Genomic DNA, 10000 nt, shown 5'->3' with positions numbered 1-10000 from the left:
ACTTCATATCTTGTTGTTACCAACATAAGTGCCTGCTCCACTCACTTTTCTGAATTAAAAATTCACCCCATACACCGGAGCATACTCAATGTCTCAATCGTTTCTATGTTATATGTTTGTGTTGAGAATATTGGCTATTAAGCTTAACTGCTGGTCAAAATACTTCGCGATGGTGGTGGGCGAACGAATCGGCGGTCCCAGAAGTGGGTGAGAGAGGGATCTAGAAATGACTTGGGTTTGAAACGAATATTTTTGTGTTCGTGGATAGCTCACACGGTAGAGCCACGCTCTCACCTGCCAGGCGGAGTTGTCGTACCAATAAGGTCGCAGGTTCAAACCCCACCACCGCCGCGAAAAATTTTTATTCTCTATTGTCTTCTGGCACTTTTCTACTCACTTCATATCTTGTTGTTACCAACATAAGTGCCTGCTCCACTCACTTTTCTGAATTAAAAATTCACCCCATACACCGGAGCATACTAAATGTCTCAATCGTTTCTATGTTATATGTTTGTGTTGAGAATATTGGCTATTAAGCTTAACTGCTGGTCAAAATACTTCGCGATGGTGGTGGGCGAACGAATCGGCGGTCCCAGAAGTGGGTGAGAGAGGGATCTAGAAATGACTTGGGTTTGAAACGAATATTTTTGTGTTCGTGGATAGCTCACACGGTAGAGCCACGCTCTCACCTGCCAGGCGGAGTTGTCGTACCAATAAGGTCGCAGGTTCAAACCCCACCACCGCCGCGAAAAATTTTTATTCTCTATTGTCTTCTGGCACTTTTCTACTCACTTCATATCTTGTTGTTATCAATGCCTAATTACAATTGTTGAACAACCATTGAACAAGAGAGAGGTCCCAGCCACGAACTGAGTTGGTAAATATATCCTTCATTATTCTCTTTTACATGAGTTGGGCATCACATAGTAACTATAGACATCGTGATTTGTTTTGCATAGTGATTTGTTTTAAATACATTTTTGGCATATTACTGTTACCGAAAACCACTTATATATTATGTTCTGAAAAGTGAGTCTTTAAAAACTAAATAATAATAAAAGGAGTCTACTTGCCGTCGTGTTATATTTAGTGATAAATAACTTGGGATTATTTTGGCATCCTATTTTTGTTATCACACTCTAGTATATTGGCGTCATTGCGAATAATTGTACACAAACTAACGACGAGTCACACACATTGGTGATACATTTTTCGTAGTAACATAGTTTAGAGTACACGCGATTGACACATTGTTATTGACACAAGTCATAATAACTCCGCATTGTATTGACACATTGCTTTATAAGATATAACGATAAAAGGCATCAAATTCAACATACATAATAAGTTGAAATAAGAGAGAGAGATTTCTAAAAATAGAACAGTTCATTCCAGTAAGTGTAAATAAATAAAACAGTCAGTAACAGTATCCTGTCAATATAATATATATAAAATATCGTAACTAATTTATTGCAAAAATGGAAGCATATAAAAGATACTTAAGTCTCGCAAAGGACTTAGAAATACCCCAGGAAAGAATATTTTCATGGTGCGAAGAGAAAATAAAAGAAGAAAATGAAGAAAGAATTCGTAGAGAAGAAAATGAAGAAAGAATTCGTAGAGAAGAAAACGAAGAAAGAATTCGTAGAGAAGAAAATGAAGAAAGAATTCGTAGAGAAGAAAACGAAGAAAGAATACGCAGAGAAGAACGAGAAGAAAGAGCCCAAGAAAGGGAACTAAAAAGACAAATAGCTTTAGCAGAAGAAGAAACCAAAAGGACCCAAATGATGCTGGAAATTGAAAAAACAAAAACCGGTCATGAAAGAAAACATAATAATAGTGATGAATTTTTCGTGAAACTTCCACGCATGCCAACATACGATGAACGCTCAGACTGCCTAGAATCCTTCTTACACCGATTCGAAGTTCAGGCTAAAGGTTATCGTTGGCCAGAAAGCAAATGGGCCACAGCCTTGATTAACTGCTTATCTGGAGAACCGCTAAAAGTTTTCTATACCTTAACAACTGAAGATGCAGATGACTATGGTAAAATTAAAGACGCTCTACTAAAAAGATTTAGATTAACGGAAGATGGTTACCAGGAAAGGTTTCACACTGCAAAACCGGAAAGTGGAGAAGACTTTAATACATTCGTGAACCGAATTACTCAATTTCTAAATCGGTGGCTTGAGTTGCCAAACGTAAAACAAGACGACTTTGCAGGCCTTTACTATCTCACGCTGAAGAATCGAATCTATCAAGCTTGCAACCCAGATTTAGTCGCATTCTTTAAAGAGAGAAAGCCATAAAACTTGGACAAATTAAAAATCTACGCAGAAAACTTTAACAGCGCACATCCATTGACACCCCTTAGCAGAACATTGAAGGAACCATACTACGCTGCCGCTGCTCAGAGTCCAGGTACACCTAAAGTTCAGTACTCAAATAGAACGAGCCGATCAATCACTCGGAACACGCAAGTGAAACAGGATGACCATAGTAACAAACCATGGAACAAACAGTTCAATAGAGACCATAGCCGACCCTATCAAAACAAAAGAAGAAATAGCACTGACAATAATACTGAGTATAAGAAAACCAACAAACCTATATTTAAATGTCAATATTGTGGAATGAAAGGCCACACAGCAGACAAATGTTACAAAATCGTGGGATATCCAAAAGAAACTGCAAATGCATCACTCCAAACCAGTGTAAATAATCAGACACGAGTAATGTCAGGAGAAAATATAAATGTGTATTGCGTGAAAGGTATGTCACTTTTAACACAAACTCACAAATCAGGATCGCTATTTTTTTGTGAAGGCAAAGCTAATGGAACTGATTGCAAAATATTGAGAGACACAGGATGCAGTACAGTAGGAATAAAAGCATCTTTGATCAATGACGAAGACAAAACTGGAAAAACGGTACAATGCATCACATTCAGTGGCACAGTCGAAACCTTTGAAACAGCTAACGTGTACATAGAAACCCCATACTTTACAGGAATAGTGGAATGCTGTATACTTCCCAACCCCGTCGCTGATGTTATTGTTGGCAATATAAAAGGTCTTAAAGACAACCCAACAGATGTAAAAGAATGGTCATTAACCCAAGAAACAGCTTGTCTAGCAGAAACAAGAAAGATGACTAAGACAACAGAGAAGCCAATGACTATTTCTCTAGAACCACAACAATTTGAGAGGAACACGTTCATTGAAGAACAGAAAAAGGACCCGACTTTAACTTCATATTTCAATATCGCAAACAAAGGGACGAAATCAAAAGTTGAATACATCATTGAAAAAGATATTCTGTTCAGGTTACATAGGAAAAGAAACAAAATAGCTAAACAACTGGTCACGCCGAGTATTTACAGAAACAAAATCCTTGGAATAGCGCACGATTCAATAACTTCTGGACATCTTGGGAGCTCTTCCACATTGAAGAGAATATCCGAGAATTTCACATGGCCTGGAATTACTAAAGACGTCCGAGAATATGTGAAATCGTGTGACACATGCCAAAGAAGAGTCGCAAAAGGCAGAATACCGAGATTGCCATTAGAGACAACCCCAGTTATTGAAAAAGTTTTTCAAAAAGTTGCAATTGACATTATAGGCCCTTTAACAAAATCAGATAGAAACCATACACACATACTAACACTAGTCGATTACGCAACCAGGTGGCCAGAAGCGATAGCATTGAAATCAACTACATCGGATCACATAGCTGAAGCATTGATGACAATTTTTACTAGAATAGGCATACCAAATGAGATACTGTCGGACAATGGACCCCAATTTACATCACATATGATGCATGAAACCATGAAACTCATGGGAATCCAACACTCATTCACAACTCCCTACCACCCCCAAGCAAATGGTCTTTGTGAAAGATTTAATGGCACTCTAAAGAATATGTTAAGAAAAGTGTCAGCAGAAAAACCAGATGATTGGGACAGATACTTACCAGCAATCCTATTTGCATATAGAGAAATACCCCAAGAATCTACAGGCTACTCCCCATTTGAGTTGATGTATGGACGATCACCTCGCGGCCCGATCAATATAGTAGCCGACATTTGTAAAGGGAATGAGGAGGACAATAACGAAATTATGTTTGCTTACGAATATGTAAGAAACCTGAAAGACAGAATAGAGGACACGTGTAAGCTAGCACAGGAATCCGTCACTAAAAAAGCAGAGAAATACAAGGAATACTCCGATCGAAAAAGCAAGTCAAGAAAATTTGAGATTGGTGACAAAGTACTAATACTCTTACCCGATGACTCGAGTAAACTTTTAGCTACATGGAAAGGACCATTCAAGGTATTAGCAGTACGATCTGGTGTTAATTACGAGATTCAAATTAACAACACAACAAAGACATTCCATGCAAACATGCTAAAAAAATATTTCGATAGAGACGGATTATCACAACCAATATTTAACCATGTGGAAGCTGCAAATGTAGGATTAATCATCGAAACTCACAGCGATGATGTCGAACTACAACACACCCCACAACACGGTAACTCTAAAAATAGTACAATTAATGACGTCACAATCAATCCTCAACTAAACGAATGTCAGAAACGAGAAATCAGGTCATTATTAGAAAAGTACCAGTCAGTCTTTACAGACGCACCCGGACATACAACATTAGTGGAACACGACATAAAGTTAACCACATCTACCCCTATCAACGTGAAAAACTATCCTATTCCATTTCACGCACGAGAACAAGTTGAAAAGGAAGTTAAGGATATGCTAGATACAGGAATAGTTAGATATTCTTCAAGCCCATACTCATCACCAATAGTAGTAGTGAAAAAGAAAGACGGATCGATAAGGCTATGTATCGACTTTCGCAAATTAAATGAAGCAACAGTGTTTGATGCAGAACCAATACCAAATCAAGAGAATTTATTTGCTGCCTTATCTCAAGCAAAATACATGACAAAATGTGATCTTTCTAGATGTTACTGGCAGATTCCACTGAAAGAATCATGTAAGAAATACACAGCATTTCAATCACCATTAGGATTGTTAGAATTTAACTATATGCCATTTGGATTATCGACAGCCGCATCGACATTCCAAAGAATGATGCGTCTGTTATTAAAAGACATCCCGTCTACACTCTCATACTTTGACGACGCATGTATTTTCTCAAACTCATGGACTGATCACATGACAACCTTAGAATTAGTGCTTGAAGCATTAAAACGTAATTCTTTAACAACAAAACCGTCAAAAACAAGCATTGCATTTTACAAAATTGATTTTCTCGGTCATACCGTTGGTCATGGGACACAGACACCCGAGACAGAAAAACAAACAAAAATCGCACAATTGCAACCACCTAAGACAAAAAAAGAAGTACGCAAAGTACTTGGGCTCCTAAATTTTTACAGGAAATACATTTACAACTTCGCGCACATCGCGACACCGCTAACAAATCTGACAAAGAATGGGTCACCGAACAAAATTGTTTGGACAGAAGCGTGTCAGAATAGCTTCAACCAATTAAAGGCATTACTCTGTTCAGAACCAATTCTTAAATTACCCGACATATCAAAAGAATTTGTTGTAAGAACTGACGCGTCTGATAAGGGCATCGCAGGTGTATTATTACAGGAGCATGAGGGAACTCTAATGCCTTGCTTATATGCAAGCAGAAAATTATTGGACAGAGAATCACGATACTCTGTAATAGAGCGTGAAGGACTGGCCATCGCCTTTGCTTTAAAGACATTCAGCAGATATCTACTGCTAAAAGAGTTTGTGGTCGAAACGGACCATAAACCACTCACGTACATAAGAAATAACAAAATGAATAATAGTAGAGTACTAAGGTGGAGTCTATTTTTGCAAAATTACACTTTCAGTATCTCTCACATACCAGGTTGTGAAAATATTCACGCCGACCTACTTTCTCGATTAGTGTAATGACGTGAGAAGGGTATAACTTAACCTCCCATGCATACTGTTAGTTACCTCGAAAATTATGCCAAATCAGAACGCACAATTTCGATAATTTTATTTGTAAACATGATGACCCAACTTAATGTAACATTGAGTATTGTTTGGATATATATACCATACCCATTCATGATTTGGGAAATCTTCTCTTTATCTATTATTGTTATGAATTTTCACTCATTTATGATTAATAATTGAAATGTCAATATTCCATTTACATTTTCATTCATTTCATTCAGTAAATTACCTTCATATCATCGACTTAAATCATGCTTCATTGCCATCACTATTGTTTATCACAATGATTTGTAATCACATTGCCATCATGTTGTTCATCACAATGATTTGTAATCACAATCTTTCATTGTTATTGTCACCCATTCATATACCTACGTTAATATAAACATTTCCATGTCTAGTTAATAAATAATTTAATTGTAGCACAAATCATAACAATGGATTAATGCTAGAGTATCATGATAGTAAATTTACTTCCGTTTGTAAAATCTATCTTTCCCATAATGGTTAAAGAGTATATTTTAAACGTGGGTGGGGGGTGTCACAGTAAAGGTTGTTCACAATTATCTTATTAAATTTTATTTTATTAAGAACTGAATTCATCTCACTCCAGTTATATTTCGGTAGGCTTAGATAAACTTTACCTTCTAATATTAGATCGTCTTTCCTTTTATAGCCTTCCCTCGAATTAATTTCTAATTAGTGAATACTTTTCGTTCTACATTCTGTCACGTAGCCACTTATTATAAAAGCTGATAGGTCTAACATTCGACACTCACTTTCTCTCCACAATCTATGCCGGACGGCCAGTCGCTCTATTCCTATATATATATTGTAAGATTTTTATCTTTTGGGACTTTGTAGATATTATATCTACACCATTAAGACGCCGGAGCTTTTAACTTTGATTGTATAATCTTCAAGGATCAAACCCAAGCCCGCTGTACTACACTATAACCTCTTACCAATTGCCTGGAAGTGGAATTTTACGAGTCCAATCCTGTTATCAGAGGAATAGATCATCCAAGCCCATCAACTGCCTGGAAACGTAAACTTACGTACCTGAGATATTATCATAAGTTACGTAAAATATTCATATCTCTATTTGTAACTGCCACGATCACTGTTTATCTCTTTTAATTAAATTTCATCATTATTTTTATTTCATTGTAAACAAATCGTTAATTGTTTTTCATTTATAGTAACTAGTAAATTCTGGGGCCTCATTCTACATATATCTTTATGCATAGTCGAGTAGCTCTTTACTCACTTGAGACCATGACAGTAGTTATAATCTTCCCCACAGTGGAATATTTATCGAGTACTGCCGTACTCTGGATAAACCCATATTTTAAAATTTGGCCAGAAAATTCGTCCTTTAAATATCGATCGATTAAAATGACCCTTATCTTAGAAAAAAAACTCTCAAACCTGGGACTTTGCTAAGTCCCAGGTTTGAGAGTGTTTTGCCAAGATGATGGTCATTTAAATCGATCGATATTTGAAGGACGAGTTTTCTGGCCAAATTTTAAAATGTGGGTTTATCCAGAGAATAGTCATTGATAATAATTAGCTCCTTCCTCTGTGTTAACGATGAATTAAGGGCATAGGGGGGATAAAAAAAAAGGAAGCGGGGGGGGGGGGGGGGGGGGGGGGGGAAGGGGGTAGCACATGCTGTCGTAAAGTATTAATTGTCTCAGTTCAATTTTCGTGATTGAATACCGTTCTTTTGTTTTAGTTTGATTTTATCTAACCAATCAGAAAGATGGTTTGAAATTGTTGACAAATCGACGAGATAGCTGGCTAAACTAAAACAGAGAAAAGTGACAACAGGAGGACGTCTGGCTTGTAGAGCGTTTCTGGATGTATTAAAAAAATTGAGCTTTATATATCGCAATATCCACTAAATGTGCTCAAGGCGCTTTACAAGGGGTCCCTGGTCAACAGCAACATTTATGTAGGACGAGACATGACGCCTGCTAGGCGATATTACAATTTTTCGGAAAAAGACACCGCTGTTAACGGCCAGGTACTCATTTTACACCTGAGTATAGTGAGAGAATATGAGTAAAGAGCCTTTTTTAAAGACTCAACTGTGCGTCGAGCGCGAGGCTCGAACCCAGGACCTTCCGATCCGAAACCGAGTGTCATACCACAAGACAGACCACATAGCCGCACAAATATCAGCATAAATTTTAGAATCAACCCTATTACCGATACTTTATATCTCTTTAAAGAGTCTCTGTTGGTCTTCGTGAATCGATAACTAGATTATAGTGTCATGAATACTTCCCAGTCTATAGGGCAGAGCAGTAGGGGCGTCACACGTTCCTTTCTTCCGATTCAAAACTCATTGGAAGTGTGTATCCATTCCTCCGGAGTGAATAGGGAATACTGAATAGTTTATATATTAGACTATAAATAAGTGGCATAACTATTTTTGTAGCAGAATGTGTATGTAGATTCTTAGGAGTATGGGGCCTAAAAGAGCGAGGATGGATGATCTTTATTTGCGACTAGCATTTATTTAGACTAGAAATTAAGACGCCATCCCTCTGAAATCAGAAGATCAGTTGCACAAGGTATGTATTCAGTCATTCGGAAACTGGTTTTACACTTCCAATGAATTTGGAACCAGTATTTTGCCATAATATTTGTGTTCCCTATTTTCACCTACGCAAATGTCTCAATCCCTGACTGCAAAGTTGGCCGGATGAGATCAATTCTTGTCGTGTTTTTTTTTTTCTTGTTTATTTTTATCCCCTTATTCACGCTGTCTTTGTTTTTATGGCGTCCTGGAAAGAAACTACGTGTTTTCGCCAGGGCACTTGGCTGGAGTAAATCGCTAAGATCTAAAAATTAAGTAGGTAATTTCATCTTATTTAAAAAAACAAAAACAAAAACATTTGTTTATTTTAACGTAATTTATCGTCTTACCCAGGCCTCTCGGTGGTTGTTGTGGTGAATAAGGCAGGGGTAGTGGATGCAGACGTCATATTGGAGTCACAGGTCTCCAGTCTGGGAGCGAGGTTAATTTTGGGTGGTGGGTAGATGATAGGGTAGATTCCATAATAGGATGTTGCCACTAGACTGGCGAACAAACCCGAGCCTGCTCCCTGTGAACAGATGTTATAAACTGATGAAAAAAAGTACCTATTATATTAATTTCTACGCGTCAAATAAAAGGAAGAGGAGCAGGAGGAGGAGGAGGAAGATAAGACGGAGGAGGAGAAGGATGAGAAGGAGGATGAGGAGGAGGGGGATGAGGAGGAGGAGGAGGAGGAGGAGGAGGAGGAGAAGAAGAAGAAGAAGAAGAAGAAGAAGAAGAAGAAGAAGAAGAGAAGAAGAAGAAGAAAAGGTGAAAATAACGAAAAACAAAAACGAATAGAGATTGTTTACAGAAAAAAGTAGATTCGAAAATAGAAAGAGAAACAAAAACAGCAAACAAAAACTTACCAGACTGTTGACAAAAGGTAAAAAAATTCCGTTCAGGACAAGTCCCAACAAGGGTGCTCCAATCATTCCAAACACGCTGAAGGCAATCATAAAGGCTGTCCTGCCTAGATTCCCAACCACGTAAGCCATGCCGATGGTCGCCATGCCAAACACAACCACTGAAAAGATAAATAGATATACATAAGAGAATAAGAGGTGAGCATACTATTATTATAGATAGATAGATAGATAGATAGATAGATAGATAGATAAGTAGATAGATAGATAGATAGATAAATAGATGGATAGATAAATAGATAAACAGATAGGTAAATAGAGAGATAGATAGATAGATAGATAGATAGACAGACAGATAGATAGATAGATAGATAAATAGATAGATAGATAAATAGATAAACAGATAGGTAAATAGAGAGATAGATAGATAGATAGATGGATAGATAGATAGATAGATAGATAGATAGATAGATAGATAGATAGATAGATGGATAGATAGATGATTAAATAGAGAGACAGATCCATAGATAGATATA

General features: G+C 37.3%; 1 protein-coding gene and 1 pseudogene across 6 annotated transcripts in view; both read right to left on the bottom strand.

The window, feature by feature from the left end:
* LOC144976833 (sodium-coupled monocarboxylate transporter 2-like) overlaps positions 1-10000 on the bottom strand; it is a 122833-nt gene that overhangs the window by 85849 nt on the left and 26984 nt on the right. The gene's annotated exons all lie outside the window — the stretch shown is intronic.
* The window catches only part of LOC144976481 (sodium-coupled monocarboxylate transporter 1-like), a 39386-nt pseudogene that overhangs the window by 7263 nt on the left and 22123 nt on the right, over positions 1-10000 (bottom strand). The window contains exons 10-11 of the transcript XR_013646113.1: positions 9468-9625; positions 8949-9127 (exon numbers count right to left, since the gene is read on the bottom strand). The product of XR_013646113.1 is annotated as a sodium-coupled monocarboxylate transporter 1-like (transcript). The remainder of the gene's footprint in view (positions 1-8948; positions 9128-9467; positions 9626-10000) is intronic.

This window comes from Berghia stephanieae, chromosome 7, assembly GCF_034508935.2.
Source record: "Berghia stephanieae isolate SIO BIC M18660-M18661 chromosome 7, UCSD_Bste_1.3, whole genome shotgun sequence".
NCBI lineage: Eukaryota > Metazoa > Mollusca > Gastropoda > Nudibranchia > Aeolidiidae > Berghia > Berghia stephanieae.
The sequence above is the reverse complement of the archived record's forward strand: the minus strand, read 5'-3'. Positions and strand labels throughout refer to the sequence as shown.